The sequence below is a fragment of the Podarcis muralis genome, chromosome 18 (assembly GCF_964188315.1).
Source record: "Podarcis muralis chromosome 18, rPodMur119.hap1.1, whole genome shotgun sequence".
NCBI lineage: Eukaryota > Metazoa > Chordata > Lepidosauria > Squamata > Lacertidae > Podarcis > Podarcis muralis.
Window position 1 is genome coordinate 2,834,526 of NC_135672.1, and position 22,515 is coordinate 2,857,040.

General features: G+C 48.2%; 1 protein-coding gene across 7 annotated transcripts in view; it reads left to right on the forward strand.

Annotated features, from left to right (window-relative positions):
* GATAD2A (GATA zinc finger domain containing 2A) overlaps positions 1 to 22,515 on the forward strand; it is an 82,580-nt gene that overhangs the window by 15,972 nt on the left and 44,093 nt on the right. For 3 of the 7 annotated variants that reach the window (XM_028713326.2, XM_077922080.1, XM_028713330.2), the window contains exon 1: positions 108 to 292. The exons of 2 other annotated variants lie outside the window; for them this stretch is intronic. The gene's annotated coding sequence lies outside the window, so the exon portion shown is untranslated. Of the gene's footprint in view, positions 1 to 107; positions 293 to 605; positions 626 to 22,515 lie in introns of those variants that run through there. 2 more of the 7 variants (XM_028713329.2, XM_077922078.1) reach the window with 2 other exon arrangements.

Sequence of the window (22,515 nt, forward strand, 5' to 3'; positions counted from 1 at the left end):
AGGAAGATCGGAGGAGGAGGATTCAAGAGCCCAGTGGGCCGGCGGCGGGCGGTGCGCGCATGCTCGTGCCCAGCGACTCCATGTGTAAAGAGCGCATTTGGCCAACGGAGGGGGGCGAGAGCGCAGCAGGATTGGGAGAGAGGAGGGATCTCGCCGGCCGGTTCGAAAGAGGAGGCTGCTCTTCCTCCTCGCTTCCACCCCCGGTGAAGGGGGTGGACAGAAAAGGGAGGCTTTTTGAAAAAGAAGTGGAGCTACCCGACCTTTCGATTTGGGGGATCGTTGAAGCGGCTTTGTAAGTGCGTCTCTTTCAAAGTTGGGGGTTTTTCCCCTTTGGGGCGGGGAGGAGGAGCGAGGCGGGGGAAGGGGGGATTCCTGCGGCCTCTGGAGGAGTGGGGCACGAGCAGAGGGGCTGGGGCTGGGGCTGGAAGCCTCCTTATCTCCCCGGCCGGGCTGGACTGGGAGTTTGCTGCGCCTCCCGGCCCCTTCGCCTGGCGGGGGGGGGGGGGGGAGGCGTGAGATTTTGCTTACTCGACTTCCTGGCAAAGCGTCTGCCGAACCTTCGGCGGGGGATTTCGGGAGGAGGTGGACGCGAAGCAGCTGGAGAAGAACTTTCTTTTTCAAAAAGGTGTCGTGTTCCTAAAAACTCGCAAGAAAGTGGGTTTTTCTTCTTTCTTTTGCGTGCTTCCCCGAGGATGGAGGGGCGGGGGGGGGGGAGGACAGAGAGAGAGAGACAGGAAGCTGGAACTTAGGTTTTGGAGGAGGCTTCCTCTTGACAATATTCACTTTTATTTCCACGAGAAGTAGTTTCAAAACTACTCTGCTCTCGCCGGGTTCCGTAGCATTATCTGATAAAAAACACCCACCGCGGGCCTTTTGGGTGGGAAGGAGGAAAAAAGCTTGTTTCAAAAAGTTAGAGCCCTGTTTTGTCCTCTTTCCCCGGCCTTGCTTCTTCACTTCCTCTTCCTCCTCCTCCTGCCACCATCCCGCACTCCCTCCTTTCCCTCCCAGTTTGGAAAGGAGAGAGAGAGAGACTGGAGTTGAGTGGGGGCGGGGAGGCAGAGGGCGGCCGGAGCACTTCAATGCAAAGCATGGTTTAGAAAATAACTCCCCTCTGCCCCCCCCCCAAAAAAAAACACAGTTGTTTTATTGAGTGTGGGGAGGGAGAGTACTTCTGGGGGGGGCTTAGGAGACAGGTCAGTGGGGTTTCTGGGGCGTCTGAAATGGCTTCCTGACTTTGAATGAGCAGGCCACTGGCTTTATTGGGCGGGGGGGGGGGGACAGAGAGGGAGAGGTTAAAAAAAAATTCGGAGGGGAGGGGAGCTTGAGGACACAATTGCGTCTTCTCTTAGCACCTAAACCTGGCAGGTCGCCAGACAGGATTCTGTTCCAGAATAAAAGTCCCTCCTCAATCCTCCTGTTAGGATGAAGATGATGATGATGGTGTGGTGGTGATGTGCTGGAGGGGTGGGACCTAGGCTTCCCCCTGTAGCCCGATTCGCCTGGCAGAGACCTTTTCTCACTCTTGCTTGCCCCCTCCCCCACCAGAAATCTTGCCCCACCTCTTCCTGGAGTTTTGCATTTATTTATTTATTTATTTGATTTTCCACTGAGCTCTGTCTCTGTGACGGTTTCCTTCCCCACTCCATGGACTGGCCACTGTGGCTTCAGGCTTTCTGGTTAGCCAGGTCTTCTTTTGCTTCAGATGGCTGCTCTCACTCTCTGTTTATAGGGGAGTACTTCCTCTTCTCTTCTTTCCCGCACCCCCTCCAATCTCCCTCATCACCTTCAAATCCTTCTCAAAATATCATTCCTAATGGGCATTTCTTTAAGCTACAGAGAGGGCGGGAGGGGGACCAGTGGCTCCTCTCCAGGTGTTATTGATGCCAGGAGGCCACAGATGTTGCCCCTCTTCAGTCTGCAGAGCCCCCGCTGCTGTATATAAACAGGGAGCCGCTTTCCATCAGGGAAGACTCTGGTTGTTTTTGGACTATAACTCCCATCATCCCTAGCTAGCAAGACCAGTGGTCAGGGATGATGAGAATTGTAGTCCAAAAACATCTGGATACCCAAGTTGGGGAAACACTTCTCTAGCCGAACCCACCCTAATCTGTGAGTCATGCAGAATTCCAGGGGTTCTGAGTGCTTCGCCAGGGTCTGCGCTTGGCCTTTGGGAATGAGGCACAGCGGAGACACTGGTGTCTCTAGGATATATGGCTTATTTACACAGATATCCTGCCCGAGCCTGTAGTGGAGAGGTTCACGGCATTAACACCCCAAAAGCGTCTTGTGTCTCCCATAGCTGCGGCCTTTGATTCAAGCAGAAAGCTCTGCCTTTTCCATCCTGCAACCTTTTCCCACATCACAGCCAATTCTGAAACTCTGCTTCAAAACTCTGCTTTTTCTTCAAAACTAATTCTGAGTTGAAGGAGGGGGGGGGCCTCTTTTGCTTTCCTAATGGCTAATTACCTTCCTTTTGTCCATCACCCCAGGCAATTTCCTAGTCAGGAAATATATTTTAACATTTACCTTGATTAAGTTCTAACTCCTGCTGGACACAGGAATTTTGGGTGTCTTGCACCCACAAACATAACATTTTCCAGTGATATCCAACATGCTGCCCTCCAGCTGTCTTTGAACTCGCAGCAACCACAGAATTGTAGAGTTGGAAGGGCCCCCAGGGTCATCTAGTCCAACCCCCTGCAAGGCAGAAATTATGGGCAATGGTCAGGGAAGATGTTGGTGTTGGGTCTTTTGGTCCAGAGGCCACAGGTGTTGTTCCCATCTCTGGAGCAGACAGAGGGATATTCATCTCCCTTAACACTAGGAGCATAGGAAGCTGACTAAGTCAGACTGTTGGTCCATCTAGCTCAGTGTTGTCCACACTGATTGGAAGCAGCTCTCTGGGATTTCAGGAAGGGACTCTTTCCCAGCCATCACTGGGGATTGAACCCAATACCTTCTGCATGAAAAGCAGGTGCGCTCTCACTGAACTGGGTCCTTCCCAAAGAAGAGGGGTTGCCTAGTGTGACAGGTTGGCAGTAGGTTCAAGAAGGCCTTCAGGAAAACATTTTTGGGTATTTCTGTATTGCTTGAAAACCACCTTTGGATCATGTTGGCATGACAGAGGGGCTTCCAAATTTGGAGAATGAGATAGTGTTGGATATATAAGCTAATCACCAAATTAGCTTATATATTAAATTAAACCTGGGTTACAGGCATCACAGCAGTATGTGTAGGTGCCATTTTGCAGTGGAGTTTATTCCTATTAATTTCATTTCTTTACTGGTTTATATTTTAAAGAAAAAAATCTCAAAGCCGGTTACAACATTAAATAAAGCAATCTAGAATACAACAGATTCAAGCTTCAAGGAAAATATTTCGGATCCTTCTCTAAATGACATTTTGCTTTCTCCATATTTAGTTTCCTGCTTAATTTATAGAGTTGCTCCATAGCAGAAAGGACTCTAGGAAGCCTATAGGGTATAGTGGTTAGAGTGCTAGACTAGGACCTGAGAGATTAGGGTTCAAATCCCCACTCTGTCGCTGGGTGACCTTGGAGTCAGTCACGGCCTCTTCACCTACCTCACAGGGTCGTTGTAGGAATTAACTGAGCAGGGGGGTAAACCATGTACTCCTTGGAGAAAAAGGTGGGAGATAAATGCAATAAATGGGGACGCAGGTGGTGCTGTGGGTTAAACCACTAAGCCTAGGGCTTGCCGATCAGAACATTGGCGGTTTGAATCCCTGCGACGGGGTGAGCTCCCGTTGCTCACTCCCTGCTCCTGCCAACCTAGCAGTTCGAAAGAACGTAAAAGTGCAAGTAGATAAATAGGTACCGCTCCGGCGGGAAGGTAAATGGCATTTCCGTGCGCTGCTCTGGTTTGCCAGAAGCGGCTTAGTCATGCTGTCCACGTGACCCAGAAGCTGTACGCCAGCTCCCTCGGCCAGTAAAGCGAGATGAGTGCCGCAACCCAGAATCGGCCACGACTGGACCTAATGGTCAGGGGTCCCTTTACCTTTAATGCAATAAATGACCTTTAAGAGAGCTGGAGGGGCCAGCCAGGTGGAGGGGCCATTCGCCAACCTGTCATCAAGATATCTCCACATGGTCACAAATGAACCCGTGTCAGTCGCAAAATGTGCCTGGCACCTGGCTAATTTCAAGCACTGGAAATAAATACAGATAAACATGGGATTTATGTTGCCATAAGACAGCATAAGGTGGATGGCTAATCTGGGTGGAAGGCATGACCAGTGGTCAGGGTAATGGGAGCTGGAGTCCAGACACTTCTGAAGGGGCCCTATAGATGTTCCCCATCCCTGCTCCTGGGAATCAGCATTCCCTACTCATGCAAGAGATGGAAGAATGGCTCTATTTAAAAGAGGCATTCTCTCCAGGAGATCGGAGGATGTCTCTTAAATCAGAAATGGGGAATCTGTCACCCTCCAGATGTTGGGCTCGAGTGTTAGAAACTCAGATATATAAGCTATATATAAACCATTTGCCAAAACCTTATGTCTACTTGCCATTGTGGGTCAAGATTGCTCTCGTGTCTTATTTTCCCAGTGATGGGACTGACTGATTGATTCTCAGTCAAACATCTGGCTAGTTCAGATGACAACCTTGGGCTAGGTTGAGAACTTTGAGAACTTAAAGAAGAAAAGTCACTTGATCCAGGGATTGTCTGCCTATCTATTGGCCTATTCCTGCTTCTTTTTCTTAGTGGTGACAGGAACCATTCATAACCTAGGAATATTCTTCCCAACTGTGAGCAGGGCAGTGGGGTAAGAGAAAACAAGCAACAATTCACTAAACCGCTGTTTCCTGCTCAGGCTGCACAGAAAAAGCACTTTGGTTCCTGAAATACATTCTGATTGTACAGATAAAATAGATAGAATTCTACAGGATGTGGTATTAGCGAGTGAGAACAGTCCAAATCCATTGATGCCCAGGCGTGCACCTCCAGGTGGTGGAGATATCAGGTGCCGTTGTGGCATCCAGGCATCTTCACTTGGTTGCAGGTGACCAATAATCAGGTGCAAAAAGTGTGCCTGGCTAATTTCGAACACTGCCTGAGAACATCATGCTGGCAGCTACCTCTGTGTTACATTGCAGAGTTATTATCACACGCGGAGGACAGAGACTGATGCAATGGAGGGGTATTCAGCTTCATTTTACTCAGAGTAGACTCACTGAAATTAACAACCCTGTCTTGGTCGTATTCATACATTTCAGCGGGTGTACTTGCTGTGAAACTTAGTTGAATGCTGCCCTTGTGGTCTTGCTTGGAGTGTGTGACTGACCGCTGTTGGGAACAGGACACTGGGTTACATGGAATTTTGGTTTGATCCAGCAATTCTTCTTGCCCATGGATAATCTTCCTTTTAAGTCTCATGGCATGCAAGCTAGCAGCATGTCTTTGAAGACTAGATCACTGGGGTGATGCCACTGGGTAGGGTTTTGGACTCCCTGACATTGCTAAGTGAATTTCTCTGCTGACTGTCCTCTCTCAGAGGCAGTAGATGGAAGCTTTGGGCCTGATCCTGCAGGGCTTCTCTGTACCTCAGTTTATCCTCTTATTTATTTATTTATTTATTTAAGAGCAGTCTTATTCGGAAATAAGTCCTGTTCATGCTGATTGAACTGAAGACCCCCCGTTGCCCCTTTTCAGAGCTTGCAGGGCCTGGGATTGTGGCTTTACAGATTCTGGGGTTAAAAGCTATCATGCATGCAAATACTCATGGTTTTTACTTTCGCTTCTGAGCTCTGTACTTCCCCTTGCTCTTAAAAAAAAACCCTGTGAAGGTGTAGGTGTGTGTGTGTGTGTGTGTGTGTGTTTAACTCTGAATGGGGGATTGAGGTTTAACAGGTGGTCAAGGCAGGGTAAGACCCAAATATTGCTAAAATGGGTAAAAAGGTAAAGGGGACCCCTGACCATTAGGTCCAGTCGTAGCCGACTCTGGGGTTGCGGCGCTCATCTTGCTTTACTGGCTGAGGGAGCCAGCGTACAGCTTCTGGGTCATGTGGCCAGCAGGACTAATCGAAGCCGCTTCTGGCGAACCAGAGCAGCACACGGAAACGCCATTTACCTTCCCGCTGGAGCAGTACCTATTTATCTACTTGCACTTTGACGTGCTTTTGAACTGCTAGGTTGGCAGGAGCAGGGACCGAGCAACGGGAGCTCACCCCGCCGCGTGGGTTCGAACTGCCAACCTGATTGGCAAGTCCTAGGCTCTGTGGTTTAACCCACAGCACCACCCGTGCTAAAATGGGTAGCTCTCCCATAATTCTGCAGAAGAGGAAGGTGGCTTGAGCACAAGGGGGAGAGACAGAGGGAGAGGTCTGCAGCAGTTGCAAAGTAAGAATTTCCAGAGGGGTAACCTTGTTGTCTCCAGAAATAACAAGTTTTAAAACAGACAGGGGTGGTAAAAGTTGGCCTCTCACACAGGATTTGTTGTAAGGCTAGCTGTTCACTGGGGGCGAGAGCTAGTGTGGTGTAGGGCTAGGCGACATCATTATATACTGCTATATCACGGTGTCTAAAATAAGGATGGAGCTGTGTAGAGCCATTGGCTGGCTTCATGGCCTTTCCCGCATCATGATTTTTGCTTAGCGTGCGCACCCCCCCCCCCAAATGATTTGCGATATATTGCCAGGTAAACAATAAAGTAACCAATATCACAATATGGACTTCAAACTGGTTTTGGATGATATACAGTGGTACCTGGACTGGAATCTTACTACATCTTTGAAATTATCCATAGGTTATGTTGTTCTTGACACTGCATGCTATTACAGTGGCACCTCAGGTTACAGACGCTTCAGGTTACAGACTCCGCTAACCCAGAAATAGTACCTCGGGTTAAGAACTTTGCTTCAGGATGAGAACAGAAATCGCACGGTGGCAGCGGGAGGCCCCATTAGCTAAAGTGGTGCTTCAGGTTAAGAACAGTTTCATGTTAAGAATGGACCTCCAGAACGAATTAAGTTCTTAACCCGAGGTACCACTGTATCAATACATCACCCAGCCCTGGTGTGGTGCGGTGGTTAGAGGGTCAGACTTGGACCAGGGTTCAAATGCCCACTCAGCTGTGAAGCTCACTAGACCATTCCCTGCCTCCAGGTAACCTACTTTGCAGGGTTGTTGTGGGGGTTAATTGAGGGAGGGGAAGAATCATGTGTGCCACCTTGAGCTCCTAGGAGAAAAAGGTGGGGTATAAATGCAATTAAAAACCAATAAGTAAATACTACTGTGGGGAAAGAGCCGTAGCTCAGAAGTGGAGAACCTGCTTTGCAAGCAAAAGGTCCCAGCTTTTATCCCCAATGAGGTCTCCAGGTAGGGTCTCTGAAAGCCTGGAGGGCAGCTGCCAGTCCGGGAAGGCCACGCTGCTCTAGAGGGACCCAATGAGAGCTGCCCCTGTGCATTCATAACTCTTGCAGGTTTCCCCAGAGTTTGCTCCTGGTTAGGAGCCAGGATGTCAGGGTTGGTAGGCTGGAGACCCAGGATGCCTTGAGTTCTCCCTCGGGTTCCCAACAGACACCCAGAATTCTGCCTCTCCTTTTCCTGGGTCAGTGGGAGCATAAACTTCGCCTTCCCCATGGCGATTGCAATCACCTGGCTGCACGGTAAAGATACCCCGCCCACACTTTTTAAAAAAAAAATCCTGCTATGAAGGCATCTTGGCGTCTGGCTGCTGCGTGAATGGGCAAGGGGGGGAGGGGAGGGAGGATGTTGCGTAGTCGTGTCACAGCATTGCATCAGCATCGCTGTGTACTTGGCAAACATCCCAACCCTTGGCTGTTTTTCGACATCTGGATCCTTAAGACGTCTCCCGGGAGTTTGAGTTGGGGGTGTGTGTGCAAGAAGGGTGGGTGCTGCAGGGAAGGACGCATCTGCCCCGTGGGGGGGGGGGGCATTTGGTGTTCTGCGCCCTCTTGCTCCCACGCCCTGATGCACGTAGTGAACACCCGGACACACACAGCCTCCATGGAATCCTTGAGCGAGTCTCATTTGTTCATTCATTCCTGGTAATATTTGGACAATGTTCCACTGATGTCTTGGAGCAACTTGCAAATTAAAGTGTCGGAGATAAATTCATGGAGGAACCGTGTTAGAAACTCTGATATAAAAGCTAATTGCCAAATGACACCTTAAGCTTTGGTTGTGGTCGCCACCACTGACTGTCTAGATGCTCCCCCCACCTAAAATTTATTACTATTATCAATTTCATTTCTACACCGCTTTATATTTTAAAGAAAAAAATCTCAAAGCAAGCGATTTACAACACATTAAAGCATGAAATGAAACAATCCATAATAAAAGAAGTTCAAGCTTCCAGCAATATATTTCAGATCCTTCTCCAAGAAACATTTTGCTTTCCTCAAATTTATTCAGTGACTTCATTTAGAGCAGGCATGTCCAAAGTCCGTTTTGGGAGCCCAATCCGGCCTGCCAGCCAGTTTAATCTGGCCCTTGTGGCAGTTAATTTCCTGGGGTAAAATCCTTAAAAAAGCCCCTCAACCTCAATCATAAAAAAAGGTCAACAACTTTGGTTGACCCTTTGGTTGGCTTCCACGGCCCTTCACTTCACCAAATCTGGCCCTCTTTGAAATTTTTTTGGACACCACTGATTTATAGAGCTGCCTCATAGCAGAAGGGCTCTAGGTAGGCAGGGTGGGGCAGTGGCTAGAGCGTCGTACTAGGGAGACTTGAGAAATCAAGGCATCCTAGGCCTCAAGCGTACATCGTACTAGGACCTGGCAGATCAGGGTTCGAATCCCCACTTGGTCATGAAGCTCACTGCGTGACATTGGAGCCAGTCACAGCCTCTTAACCTCCCTCACAGGGTCGTCATAGGGAGTGTGACTCATGCACCACTTGGAGGAAAAGGTGGGATATAAAGGCAGTAATTGAGCTGTTCTGCTGACCCGCTTAAGAAAGCTGGAAGGGCCGGCTAAATGGAGATTTCAGTCGCCCAGAGATCTCTGCAGGGTTGCAATTGGACCCGCGCCGGCTGCAAAGTGAGCCTGGTGCCTGGGGAATTTTGAACACTGTGGAGGAGGGAGGGGCGCTTTCAAGGGCTACTGGGCACGATAGCTGTGCTCTGCCCACCTGTACAGTTGTGAAAACCAGAAGTGGGGAGGAGGGGAGAATTGCTTTTGGGCTCAGGCTATGCTTTGCAGGCTTTGTAAAAGGGGTATCTGGTTTGCCATCGTGAGAACAGGATGCTGGACTGGATGATGATGATGATGATGATAAAAATAATAAAGTTTTATTTATACCCCGCCCTCCCCAGACAAGACCGGGCTCAGGGCGGCTAACACCAGGTATAAAAACAATTAATTAAAATACAATTTAAAAACAAGATTAAGTACAGAGCTGCTTAGATCAGACCAGTGTTTCCTAAACTTGGGTACCCAGCAATTTTTTTAGACTACAACTCCCATCATCCCTAGCTAGCAGGACCAGTGGTCAGGGATGATGGGAACTGTAGTCCAGAAAACAGCTGGAGACCCAAGTTTGGGAAATACTAGTTTAGACCAGTCCATGGAGAATTAAGGCTGCCATTGACCTTGATGTCTGTGTTCTCCCTCCACTATCTGGGGCAATAAAGCCTCTCATAACCAGTTGTTGGAAAGAAGTGGGCAGACCTGCTTTTGCTTTCAGCTCTTTCTTGCCAGCTTCCCTCGGGGACATCTGCTTAGCCGTTGTGAGGACAGAATGCTGGACTAGATGGGATTCCTTCGGCTGGACTCTCTTCATCATTCTTGCAAAATAAGTTTTTTTTAAAAAATGATGCAGAGGAACAAATTGCAGTTTTAAAAATTGCATATATTCCTTTTTCTTTACCTCTGTAGCAACTTTGTGTGCATAGCAGTTTACAAAATGAAATAAGCAAAGAAGGCAAACTGCTGTCCTGTTGGCAATCTTGAGTTCCTCCTTGAGGAAGGAGATGGGGAGGACCAGGCAGGCAGGCAAACGCTGCCGCAGGGGAATAGGAGCAAGTGGCAGGTTCAATATTCAGGGTTCCTTGACGGTGGGACAGCCTTTGGCTACGTCGTGCAGGCCTGGCATTTAGCATTGGCATGGTTCAGCATCAGCCATGCACCCACACCCCAGGAAAAGCCCCACTGGCAGTGGCTTCCTAAACCTGTTCCTCTTTCTCACCATTGCAGCATTATTATTATTATTATTATTATTATTATTATTATTAATTATTCACACTTGCCTGTCGCTTTGTCCCAAAGGGGCTTTGCAACAAGGTAAAATACGAAATGGGTAAAAATAAAGGAGAAGCCTATCTTTGGAAAGAAAGAAGAAAGCAACACATATGAAGCAAAAATTTCCTAAATATTATATCTAGATCAAGGGAAGTAATAGTGCCACTGTACTCTGCTCAGGTCAGACCTCACCTGGAGTACTGTGTCCAGTTCTGGGCACCACAGTTCAAGAAGGACACTGACAAACTGGAACGTGTCCAGAGGAGGGCAACCAAAATGGTCAAAGGCCTGGAAACTATGCCTTATGAGGAACGGCTAAGGGAGCTGGGCATGTTTAGCCTGGAGAAGAGGAGGTTAAGGGGTGATATGATAGCCATGTTCAAATATATAAAAGGATGTCACATAGAGGAGGGAGAAAGGTTGTTTTCTGCTGCTCCAGAGAAGCGGACACGGAGCAATGGATCCAAACTACAAGAAAGAAGATTCCACCTAAACATTAGGAAGAACTTCCTGACAGTAAGAGCTGTTCGACAGTGGAATTTGCTGCCAAGGAGTGTGGTGGAGTCTCCTTCTTTGGAGGTCTTTAAGCAGAGGCTTGACAACCATATGTCAGGAGTGCTCTGATGGTGTTTCCTGCTTGGCAGGGGGTTGGACTCGATGGCCCTTGTGGTCTCTTCCAACTCTATGATTCTATTCTATGATCTTTATTGATGATAATAGGGATTTAAAAAGCAATGAGTTGATTTGCCACTCATTAGTGGCAGCCAGACTAACAGTAGCACTCTTCTGGGAGAATATATCCAGGCTTACACTTTTGGAGTAAAAAAAAAGTTGGAGCATCACGCTAATAATAAAAGCTAACGAGTAAAAATAAAAAGGGCAAGAGGGGCAGATCTGTATGGTCAGCTAGGGTTTATGATGCATGTTAACAGAACACGTAAATCACGCTGCCTCTGCCATATGCTGATCTTTGGAACCCACTGAGTATTGACGGACCACAGTGCCTCTAAACAGTCTTATTAGTTCTTTGTAGTTCATATATGTGCTTTGTGTGCACGTGCACCCATGCTCTTAATAAAAAACATTCAAAAACAAAAAAAAACCTTGCCCCAGAATGGCTGAAAATGCTTATCTGACCATATAGCAAAGTAAGGAAAACCTCAACCTAGTAAGAACTCAAGAAGAGACCTGGTGGGTCAGCCCAATGGCCCATCTGTCTAGTTCAGCATCCTTTTCTTACAGTGACCACCTAGATGCCTGTTGGAAACACAAAGGAGTATTTGCCGCCCTCCACATCCCTTTGTTTTCTAGCAGCTAGCATGCAGAAGCACAGAGACGGGAGCATAGCCTCCCTCATGTCTAGCAGCCACGGATAGCCCTTACCTCCATTAATTTGTCCAATTTCCCTTTTAAAGCCACCCATAAGATGCACACCATTGTAGAGTATTAGTGTTATTAATATTAGTATTATTGTTTATCTGTCGTGGATGATTTAGTTGATATTCCTGCATTGTAGGGGGTTGGACTGGATGACCCTTGGGGTCCCTTCCAACTCTGTGATTCTGTCTCAGGTGTCAAAAGCCAGGGGTGAAGATTAAACACTAGCATGATCTCAAAAAGGCCAAGGGGAGTCTTAGTTTGGAGCCTAAAAGCTGACGGTGATGGCACCAGGCAGGCTTCCAGAGGGGAGAGTTCCTCAAAGGCTTTAAACCTTGGGTCTCTGGCTGTCTTTGGACTACAATTCCCATCATCCCTGACCACGGGTCCTGCTAGCTAGGGATGATGGGAGTTGCAGTCCAAAACCCAACAGAAGGCAGTTTTAAAATCCAGCATGAAGCACTGACAAAGCTTAAGAGCTAAAATACAGCTTTCACGCCCTGTTTTCTCATCTGGTGCTGAAAATACAGTAACCATGACACCTCTCTTGCAGATTAGTTCCAAGAGCATGGTCCCATTACCGACAAGGCCCTGCCACTCATCTTCCTTCCACTCGACTTCAGGTGGTTGGAGTGCAGAGCCTCTGAGGCTGCTCTTTCTAACCCAACAGGTTCTTCAGGGAGCAGGGAGTTGTTTCAGGAAGGCTTGAACCCCGGAAGCCGCCTTTCTGCTGAGTCAGACCACTGCTCCATCCAGCGCTGTCAAGACCAATTGGCAGCAGCTGTCCAGGGATTTAGGCAACAGACATTCCCAGCGCCACCTGGAGCTGCCTGGGGTTGAACCTGGGACCTCCTGCTTGCAAAGCAGGTGCCCTACCACTAAGCTATAGGTGCTAGTCCTCATGGTCCTGAATAAAGACCTAGTTTTAAATAGGAACCTAGAAAGCTGCTTTTGACTGAGACAGACCGCTGGTCTATCTAGCTCAGAATAATAATAACAATAATAACAATAATTTTATTATTTATACCCCGCCCATCTGAGGATAGAATTGGGAGGAGGCGGGTCATGCACTCCACCCGGAGCTCCTGGGAGAAAAGGTGGAATACATAGATGTAATAATAATTGTTCAGATACACACAAAAGCTCATACCAATAACAAACTTAGTTGGTCTCTAAGGTGCTACTAAGGGACACAGGTGGCGCTGTGGGTAAAACCTCAGTGCCTAGGACTTGCCAATTGTATGGTCGGCGGTTCGAATCCCCGCGATGGGGTGAGCTCCTGCCATTCGGTCCCAGCTCCTGCCCACCTAGCAGTTCAAAAGCACCCTTAAGTGCAAGTAGATAAATAGGTACCGCTTTATAGTGGAAAGGTAAACGACGTTTCCGTGCGCTGCTCTGGTGCTGGCTCGCCAGAGCAGCTTCGTCACGCTGGCCACGTGACCCAGAAGTGTCTTCGGACAGCGCTGGCCCCCGGCCTCTTAAGCGAGATGAGCACGCAACCCCAGAGTCGGTCACGACTGGCCCGTACGGGCAGGGGTACCTTTACCTTTTTAAGGTGCTACTGGAAGGAATTTTTTTATTTTGTTTCAACTATGGCAGAGCAACATGTCTAGCTACCTGTAATAATAATTACAACTGATAAATAAGGCATTTCCGAATGTTCTCTGCTTTTTATTTCAATCTTTTTGGCGCTCAAACAGCAATTTTTGGAGCATGGGCATTTCTTAACTATGTCTACTCAGAAGTAGGTCCCATTGACTCTAATGCGGCTTACTCCCTGGTGCGTGGGGTTATGATTGCAGCCTTGGTCCACTCTGCCAGGGAGTTGTCCTAATGTCATGGTGATGTCACTGCTCTGCGCAGCCAAGTGGACTGTGTGATGTCACTGGGAGGAAAACTCAGGGATTCTTTTCAAGGTACCTGCTGAAACTACCTTGGGGGTGCTGTCCTCCCCCCTTTCGGAAGTGGTGTACAAATAATCACAGGAGCGATGGCAGATTTAAACCCCCCCCTTTTTTTTTTCTTTGCCAATGCTGAAAATGTTAGCCAACAAACAGCGAGCTTTTGATGCACTTCGACATGCCAAGAACTCAATCCTATAGATGTAATCGGATTATCAGAAGAGGCCCGCGGCTGGATCAGGCCCAGAGGGGGCCCATCTAGTCCGGCATGGTGTCTTCACAGTGGCCAGCCAGATCCCCCCAAAGGGAAGCCCACAAGCAGGGCCTGCGAGCTCCACAGTTACAGCTCCCAGCAACTGGTATTCAGTTTCCACTGACAGCCGCCTCCTCCCCCATGAATTCGTCTAATCCTCTTTTTCAAGCTGTCTGCAAGAACATCTGGATTTCCCCGTGGATCATGCCAAAGGGGGGGGGGGCATGCAGCCCATGATCCCGTTTTCACCGCAGCAGCAGCAGCCAGATGCCCCCAAAGGGGGATCCACAAGTGAGTTGAGCCATGCTGGCTCTGCGGATCTTGCCCCTCGCCAGCAAAAGGCAGGAATCTTGAGCTACCTTTGGGCAGCTGAGCATCACAGAATCTGTGGGTGGGGAGGGGGGCTTGCATCTCATTTGCTAGCTGACTTTGGTCCCCTCTGTGCCAAAAAATCGAGGCAAATTGGCCAGCCAGCAGGAAACCTTTTTCTGGGCTAATTATGCTTTTTTTTCTCTTTCTCTCCCCTCCCCCACCTGCAATCGCCAACCTCCTCTCTCTTTGTGGCTAAATTAAGAACTTCACTTTCCTGTTAATGACACCTTTCAATGCCTCTCCCTCCAACTCTTCTTTCTTTCTTTCTTTCTTTCTTTCTTTCTTTCTTTCTTTCTTTCTTTTTCTCCCCGCTTTTTAAGGACCCTTTCCCCCCAAAATATACAAGAGCTGCAAATGTACCAAGCTAGGGGCCGCAGCAAAACTTTGCAACAAACAAACAAAGCCTGCCTGTCTGCAATGTGTGTGTGTATATATATATATGAACATAATAATAATTATAGCGGGAGGGGGTGTCTATTGTACCTCTTGAAATGGTGTCCGCCAGGCTAAGGTCCCCAAGGTGGTTGCTTAGCAACCACGGGAGTTCTCCGGCGACTCCCTCTTGAGAAATTTAGAAAGTCAAAAAAAGGGCCGCGATTCCTCCAGAAGGGCCAGGCCTCATGAAGCTGGCTATGCTTCCTGCTGCTAGCTCTGTTAATTCTCCTTCGCTTTAAAACAATTGCAGAAGTGTCCAGTGTGGATGGAGGGGACCAGCACTTTCCTATCATGCAGTGGATTTGTTGGAGAAAGGATCAGACAGCAGATCTTGGTTTGCGTTCTGTAGTGCAGGAAATGTTGCTTTTGTTGTTTGATTTTTATTTATTTATTTAAGCGCATTTGTCAGAATTACGATTGTCCCTAGTGATTAGGGCATTTCCTCAATGGCTTTTCTTCAGTGGGCAAGCTTACAAAAACACTGCCTCCCTGTCTTTCATCATATCACAAGAAAGATAACTATTCCCTGTATAGGGGAGTTTTAATGTTTTATTATGCATTTATATTTGTTGGAAGTTGCCCAGAGTGGCTGGGGAAGCCAAGTCAGATGGGCAGGGTACTAATTTATAATACAATACAATACAATACAATACACAGTCATACCTCTTGTTACGTTTGCTTCAGGTTGAGTGTTTTAAGGTTTCGTCCCGCGGGGACCCAAAAGTACCAGAAAGGGTTACTTCTGGGTTTCACCGCATGCACAGACATGTAAAATGACATCACGTGCATGCGCAGAAGCGGCAAATCGAGACCCGTGCACGCACAGACGCAGGTTGCATTCTGCTCATGTTGCAAACGGGCCTCCGGAATGGATCCCGTTCACAACCAGAGGTACCACTGTAATATAATATAATAATAATAATAAATAATAATAATATAATATAATTAATATAATATGGCGTGCTTTTCAGCCAAAAAAGGTTCCTCAAGTGGCTTACATAAAACCAAGACTTGCACTCTAAAATAAAAACAAAAACACGACACACAAGGCAAAAGGGACAGGAAGGGCAGAGGAAAAAAGCAAACCCGGGCACTGATTCCCACATGGTAGTTTCTTAGAATGGCCGTCTGGCATAGAGGCAGTCCAGGGGCAGGAGGTGCTGAATGGGGCTGGTCTTTCAGCAGTTCTGATGGAAAGCATCCCACTTTTTATCCCCCCTCGGAGGCAGCCCCATGGGATGGCTGCTGCCTGGTGACAGTTGTGGGAAAGGAGCCTTGATGGAGCTGGTCTTTTTAATGTTGGCAGGACTCTCATTTCATCTGGGTCTGTCTCCTGCATGCGCCTGGCTTATATATCATGGAGAAAGTGTTATACTTTGAGGGAAAACTTAATGCAAATGATATACAGGTGGTACCTGACACCAAGTTAAGTTGGCGAAGATGCATAAATCTGCGTCAAACGTCTGATGGAAATGTGAAGAAGTAGAAGACTCCTTTCATCGCATGTGATAGACGCATAAAGTGGCTAAGCACTTTTGAGAAATGATCTATAATGAGATAAAAATATATATTTAAGGTAATTCGTCCAGAAGCCTCTTTATTAGGCATAATGGGAACAGATGTCCCCTTCAGAAATCAGGTAAACCTATTTCTTTACGCAGCAATGGCAGCTCGAATATTATATGCACAAAAATGGCGGTGAGAAGCAGTGCCTACAAAAGAGGAGTGGCAGTTGGAATTGGCAGAATTGGGTGGTCTGACTTGTAAAATTAGAGATAAAAAAGAGACTGACTTTGAGTAGGATTTGAAAATGTTTGTAGATTATTTAAAAACTCAGTGTAAACGTGTTAAGACACAAATAGGATTTGACTGAGAACAGCAATGGGAAGGATGGTGGAGTTTCGTGTTTTGTGGCTTTTTGTTTTTTTGCAGAAGCGAAGACATGGAGTAACTAACATGCAGCACAAATTTAAATTTTGGGGAAACCATGGAGGGGAGGGAGGGGAAGTCCTAGGTTGACCGACTGATTGCAAAGCCTGAAATAATGTTGGATTATTGTTTATCTTTTGACAAATTCCATAAATAGAATTAATAAGACAAATATACAGAGGAGAAGTCTCTCAGGGGCTACTGGCCACCAGGGCTAGGTTCTCCCTCCACTGTCCGAGGCTGGTGGCTCCTGTGCCCCAGGCCTCCTGGTGGCCTTCTCATTGGGGGCATATAGTTGGCGAGGACGGGGGGGACTGCACTCGATGGGCCCCCTTGGGCCAGATCCAGCTGCAGGGCACTCCATATTGAGCCCCCTCCTCTTAAAAGAAATGATTATGATCTCATCAAGGCGAACCATTTTTCATTTCCAGATGGATTTTTAAAATTTATTTCCTCCTCTCTTGCAGCAAGGGAACCAACTTCTTCCTGTGCACGCTATACACACACACACACACACACACACACACACACACACACACACTCATATATATATATACACACTCATATACATATACACACACACAAGCGCGCCTTTAGTGAAGGGAAGGCAGGCAGGGAAGGATGTCAAACTTTGGGGTTTTTTTCTTCCTCTCTGTCTGACCTGGTGGTGGGTGAGGATGGCACGGGGGGGGGGCTTTTTTGTTTTGCTTTTGGAGGAGGCGATTGCAGCTCCATTCTCTCTTTTTCACACGCACAGGACCACGTACACACACCAGGCCCGAAGAAGTGGGTGTGGCTCTGCTATATTAAGTCCTGGGCTGGTGCCAGCATACTGTTACGGTGACCATTTTGAGGCCTTCTCCTTGTGCAATGCACTGGGGAACCGGGAGCGAAAACTCCTGCTGCCTCTGAAAGCCAAGGATGCTGCGGGAAAGCTCTGGCTGCCATCACAAGGGGCTTGCTGGGATGAGAGCAAGTTGCCTCTCTGTTAGAGCTGGGCGGTACCTGCTTTTCAACATTGCAATATATCACCAGCCAAACATCGCGATATACTGATATATCACAATGTCTGAAATAAGGATGGAGCTGTGTAGACGCATTGGCTGGCTTCACAGTTTCCCCCACATTGTGATTTTTGCATAGTGCTCGCGCGCACACACACACACATCATGATTCACAATATATTGCCAGGTCAAGAATTATGAAACCAATATCATGATAGGGACTTCAAACCGGTTTGGGGTGATATATTGATATATCACCCAGCTCTACTCTTTATGCTGAATCGGACCACACCAGTATTGTCCACACTGACTGGCAGCATGGCTCTCTGGGGTTTCAGGCAGCAGATACCGTATTTTTCCGTGTATAAGACTAGGTTTTTTTCCTAAAAAATAATGTTAGAAATTAGGGGGCCTCTTATACACGGATACATCTCCCCCCCATTTTCTTAAATCTGAGTCCCCCAAAACAGGGGGCGTGTTATAGACGGAAAAATACGGGCGTCTTATAGATGGAATAAAGAGCCACTGCCAGTCAGTGTGGGCAACATGAGTATAGGGTGGCTTCCTGTGTAAATCAGCTCTGTTCGGAACATTGAGGACTGAGTACTTTGTAGCTCCGTGGCAGAGTAATGCTTTGTATTCAGGTGGCTCCTGGTTCAATTTCCAGCATTTCCAGGAAAAGCTGGGGAAGGCTGTTTCCTGGAACCCTGGAGAGCAGTGTAGCAGTGTTAGAAACTCAGATCTATATAAGCTAATTGCCAGGTGGCACCTTTAACCTGGGTTGTGGTCACCACAGCAGAATGTCTACTCGCCATTCCCCACCCCCACCCCGTTGTTGTTGTTGTTGTCGTTGTTCAGTTCATTTCTATCCTGCTTTATATTTTAAAGGAAAAACCTCAAAGTGGTTTAAAGGTAAAGGTACCCCTGCCCGTACGGGGCAGTCTTGACAGACTCTAGGGTTGTGCGCTCATCTCTCTCTAGAGGCCGGGAGAAAGCGCTGTCCGCAGACTCTTCCGGGTCACGTGGCCAGCGTGACGAAGCTGCTCTGGCGAACCGGCACCAGAGCAGCACACGTGGTTCACAACACATTAAAACGTCAAATAAAACAATCCAAAATAAAGCAAATTCAGGCTTCCAGGGAAATATTTCAGATCCTTCTCTAAGTGACATTTAGCTTTCCCCATATTTATTTATTTACCTACTTAATTTATATAGCTGCCCCATAGCAAAAGTACTCTAGGAAGCAAGTGTGGTATAGTGATTTGGGTCAGACTAGGACTAGGAGATCAGGGTTCAAATCCCCACGCAGTCATGAGGCTCTCTGCGTGACCTTAGACCAGTCACAGCCTCTTAACCAACCTCACAGGGTCATTGTAGGGAGGGTGAATCATGCACCCCTTGGAGAAAAAGCTAATAAATAAGCTCTGCTGGTTACCTGCTTAAGAAAGCTGGAGGGCACAGCGAGGTGGAGATGCCAGTCACAAAATGCACCTGGGGGATTTCGGACACTGCTGGTGAGCTGTTCCAGTCAGTGTAGAAATTCTGATGGAGCCAGTGGGACTGACCTGATAAAAGGCAGTTTCTGATGTTCTTATTGTATACTCTGATGGATCATCACCTAACTTTTCAACATATGGTGGGACCCTCCTAGATTTTGAGAGCAGGCTTTCTGTTTCAGTCGTGTGGCAGGGAGGCACAGATCCAGCATCCTGCTTCTCTCTGAAGTTCATCAAAAGCTCCCACAAAGCCCATTAAGGAGAGCTAGACAGCCATGGGCCTCACCTCCAGTGTCTCTCCCAGCTTTTGACGTTCTGGGGTATATTTCCTTGTCACATGAAGATTCTGTTTATTTAGTAGCCTATCTTACAATTTTGTAAACAGTTGGCAGCTACTGAATCAGCATTCAATAAGATGAAATGGAAAAAAGAACCCAAAGTCTTGAAAAATCAACAAGTACCGTTTCTGAAATTGCACAATTAATGTTTGCTTCAAGGAAAGGGGGCCTTAAATTCAAAATTCTTCAGTAGCTGCCGAAAACACAGAGACCCTGTCTTGATTTCAGCTGGTAACTTGATTCCAGAGGCCTGGGGCTGCCATTGTGGCTAATAACACAGAATACCGACACCCACACACACACACACAAACCCGCTGCACATACAGTACTAGATTTGTCATTTGTGGCCTTGGAAGGGAGAAATTCAACACCACTTTGTAAATCTGGGATTGTGAACCTCAGCCCCTGAGGGGCCAAATACCCCCCCCTCTGTGTCTGCCCCTTGCAACTTGCCCCAGGCCACACCCCTCCAAGGCCTCCCTCTGCACTCCCCCCCCCAAGTGCTTTGGGGGGGTTTTAGCGTAGAGAAAAGGCGAGAAAGAGGTAAGACTGTTGGAAGTTTATGAAATTAAGTGGATAGAGTGAAGTTTTCCTCTCTCATGGGTATCAACAGAAGCTGAACATTGGAAGTTTTCAGGACCACCCTCCTTCTCACAGTGCGGAGTTAAACTGTGGAACTCACTGTTGCAGGAGACGGCGATGGGCGCCAGCTTGGATGGCCTTAAAAGAGGATGAGACTCTCATAGTGGAGGTGGAAGAAGCAGGCCATCAATGGTTTCCAGCCACCATGGCTATGGTCAGAGGCGGTAATTGCTTCCAAATTCCAGTTGCTTGAAACCATGAGCGGCAGTGCTCTTGTGCACAGGTCCTGCTTGGGGGTTCCCCACAGGCTCATGGTTGGCTACTGTGAGGACCAGTGTTCGAAATTAGCCAGGCGCCAAGCATAATTTTCACCTGGATATCGGCCACCAATTGATGGGGCCTGAGTGCCAGGATGGCGCCTGATGTCTCCACCATCTGGAGGTGCGTGCCTGGAGATCCTCGGATCTGGGCTGTTTTCACACACTAATACCATGTTCTGTATAATTCTATCCATTATATTTTATCTGCGCTATCAGAAAGAATCTCAGGAACCAAAATGCTTTCTTTGTGTTGCCTGAGCAGGAGCAGTCAGCATAAAGAAAGAGGTTGGAATAGCCCAGTAGTTACCGGTATGTGGACTGTCCCTGGGTCAAGGGACTTTTCCTCACTAAGTTCTCAAAGCTCTTAACCAGGCATAGGCAAACTTGGCCTCCAGATGTTTTGGGACTACAACTCCCATCATCCCTAGCTAGCAGGACCAGTGGTCAGGGATGATGGGAGCTGTAGTCCCAAAACATTGGGAGGGCCAGGTCTGCCTATGCCTGCTCAAGGTTGCCCTTTGAACTAGCCAGATGTTTAACTGAGAATCAATCGCAGTCAGTAGTCGTCTTGCCCCAAAATGGCAACTAGACGTTCTGTTTTGGCGATTGCAACCTTGGTTTAAGGAGCCATTTAAGAGTCGAGGAGGAGGAGGAGGCTATGCTCTGTCTTCACAGTTGGGAGAGAGTGGGTGTGCTTCTGAATGCCTTTAACTGGAAACCACAGTAGAGGAGAGTTGCCTTCGCTTGCTTGTGGGCATCCCATGGGGGGATCTGGCTGGCCGCTGTGATGACAAGATGCAGGACTAGGTGGGTCTCCTTTGGGTCTGATCCAGCAGCGGGGGGCAGGGGGGGATTGTATGCAAACATCACCTTTAAAGAAACCAAAAGCTTCCCTAGGTGAAATATCCCCATAAAGACCTCTCCACCACTTACTGCTCCTACAAAGTTTTGCAAAGCTGTTGCAACAGGTCATGTGATCTTGGACCTAGCCCTTTAAAACAAACAAAAACATAAGCAAACCACAATTTACCTGTACCTCTCTTTTCCACCCCCCACCCCATGCCTCAAAGTGCTTTGTTTGAAACTTAGGAGAAATTCCCTCTTGGCGTCCCAAGTTGGAGTCTCTCCTCACCTCTCTGTGAAATATTAAAGCAGGGCTGTCTCAGGGGTGCGGAGTGTGTGTGCGTCACAGTTTTGTGTGGCAGAACCAGCATGGCGTTTGGCCCCTCCATTTCCAGGAGGACAGTGGCCTTCCCTTTCCACGGCCATCTGGTCAGCCCCGTCTGGGGTTCTGTCGGCTTGTGACAAGCCAGCCTGCTAGATGGACCCTTCCGTCTGCTTAGCAGATCTCTTTGTGATTCATTCTGTGGTGGCTGTTGTGGAGCCTCCATATTGAAGAGCAGTCTTATCTCTTGAGTTCCAGGAGCTGGAGACCAAAAAATGCCAGGGAAGGCTGTTGCTTTTGCAGCCTGTTTCTGGGTTTCCCTGAGTTGGGCTGGTTGGAGGATGTGGGGACTTGGTCTGATCCAGCCGAACCTCCATGGTTAGAGGCAGTATATCCAGAGCCACTCAGCATTCTTAGGAATGTCGAAGGGACCACCTCAACTCCCAATAGCCCCAGCCCAGGGTATGGCAGGGCATATGGGCAGCAAAATAGCACTCCCTGCCGTGGATGTCCTAAGGAGGAAGGGCAATGGTAGAGCAACTGCTTTGCATGCAGAAGGTCTCGGGTTCAGTCCCTAGCAACTCCACTTAGGGCTGGAAATATCTCCTGTTTGAAACCCCGGAGAGCTGCTGCCAGTCAGTGCAGACAGTACTGCGCTCAATGGAGCATTGACCCAGCTTAAGACAGCTTCCTGTTTAGGGAGGGGCCGTAGCTGATTGGTAGAGAACCTGCTTTGCATTCCCTGTCTGAAACCCGAGAGAGCTGCTGCCAGCCAGTGTAAACAGTACTGGTCAGCATGGGCACCTTCTTTCACTCCCAGTAGAACCAGCACTTTCTTCGGAACGATGAGGACATGGAACCCTCCTTTACTTGTGGCAGAGCGTCTGCTTTAAAGGCAGAAGGTCCTGGGTGCAAACCCAGGTGAGGACTGGGAAGGTCCCCCTGTGCTGCCAGTCAGTGCAGGCAACCCCAGGAGGCAAATGGACTCGGCACCAAGCGGCTTCCCGAGTTCCCACTTGGGGTCCTCCGTGCGGAAGCGCAGCGGGTTCTTCTCCTGGGACTCTGAGCGCGCTCTGCTCTCCTTGACCCCCAATAAATCCCGAACCGCCCTCATCCTCCGG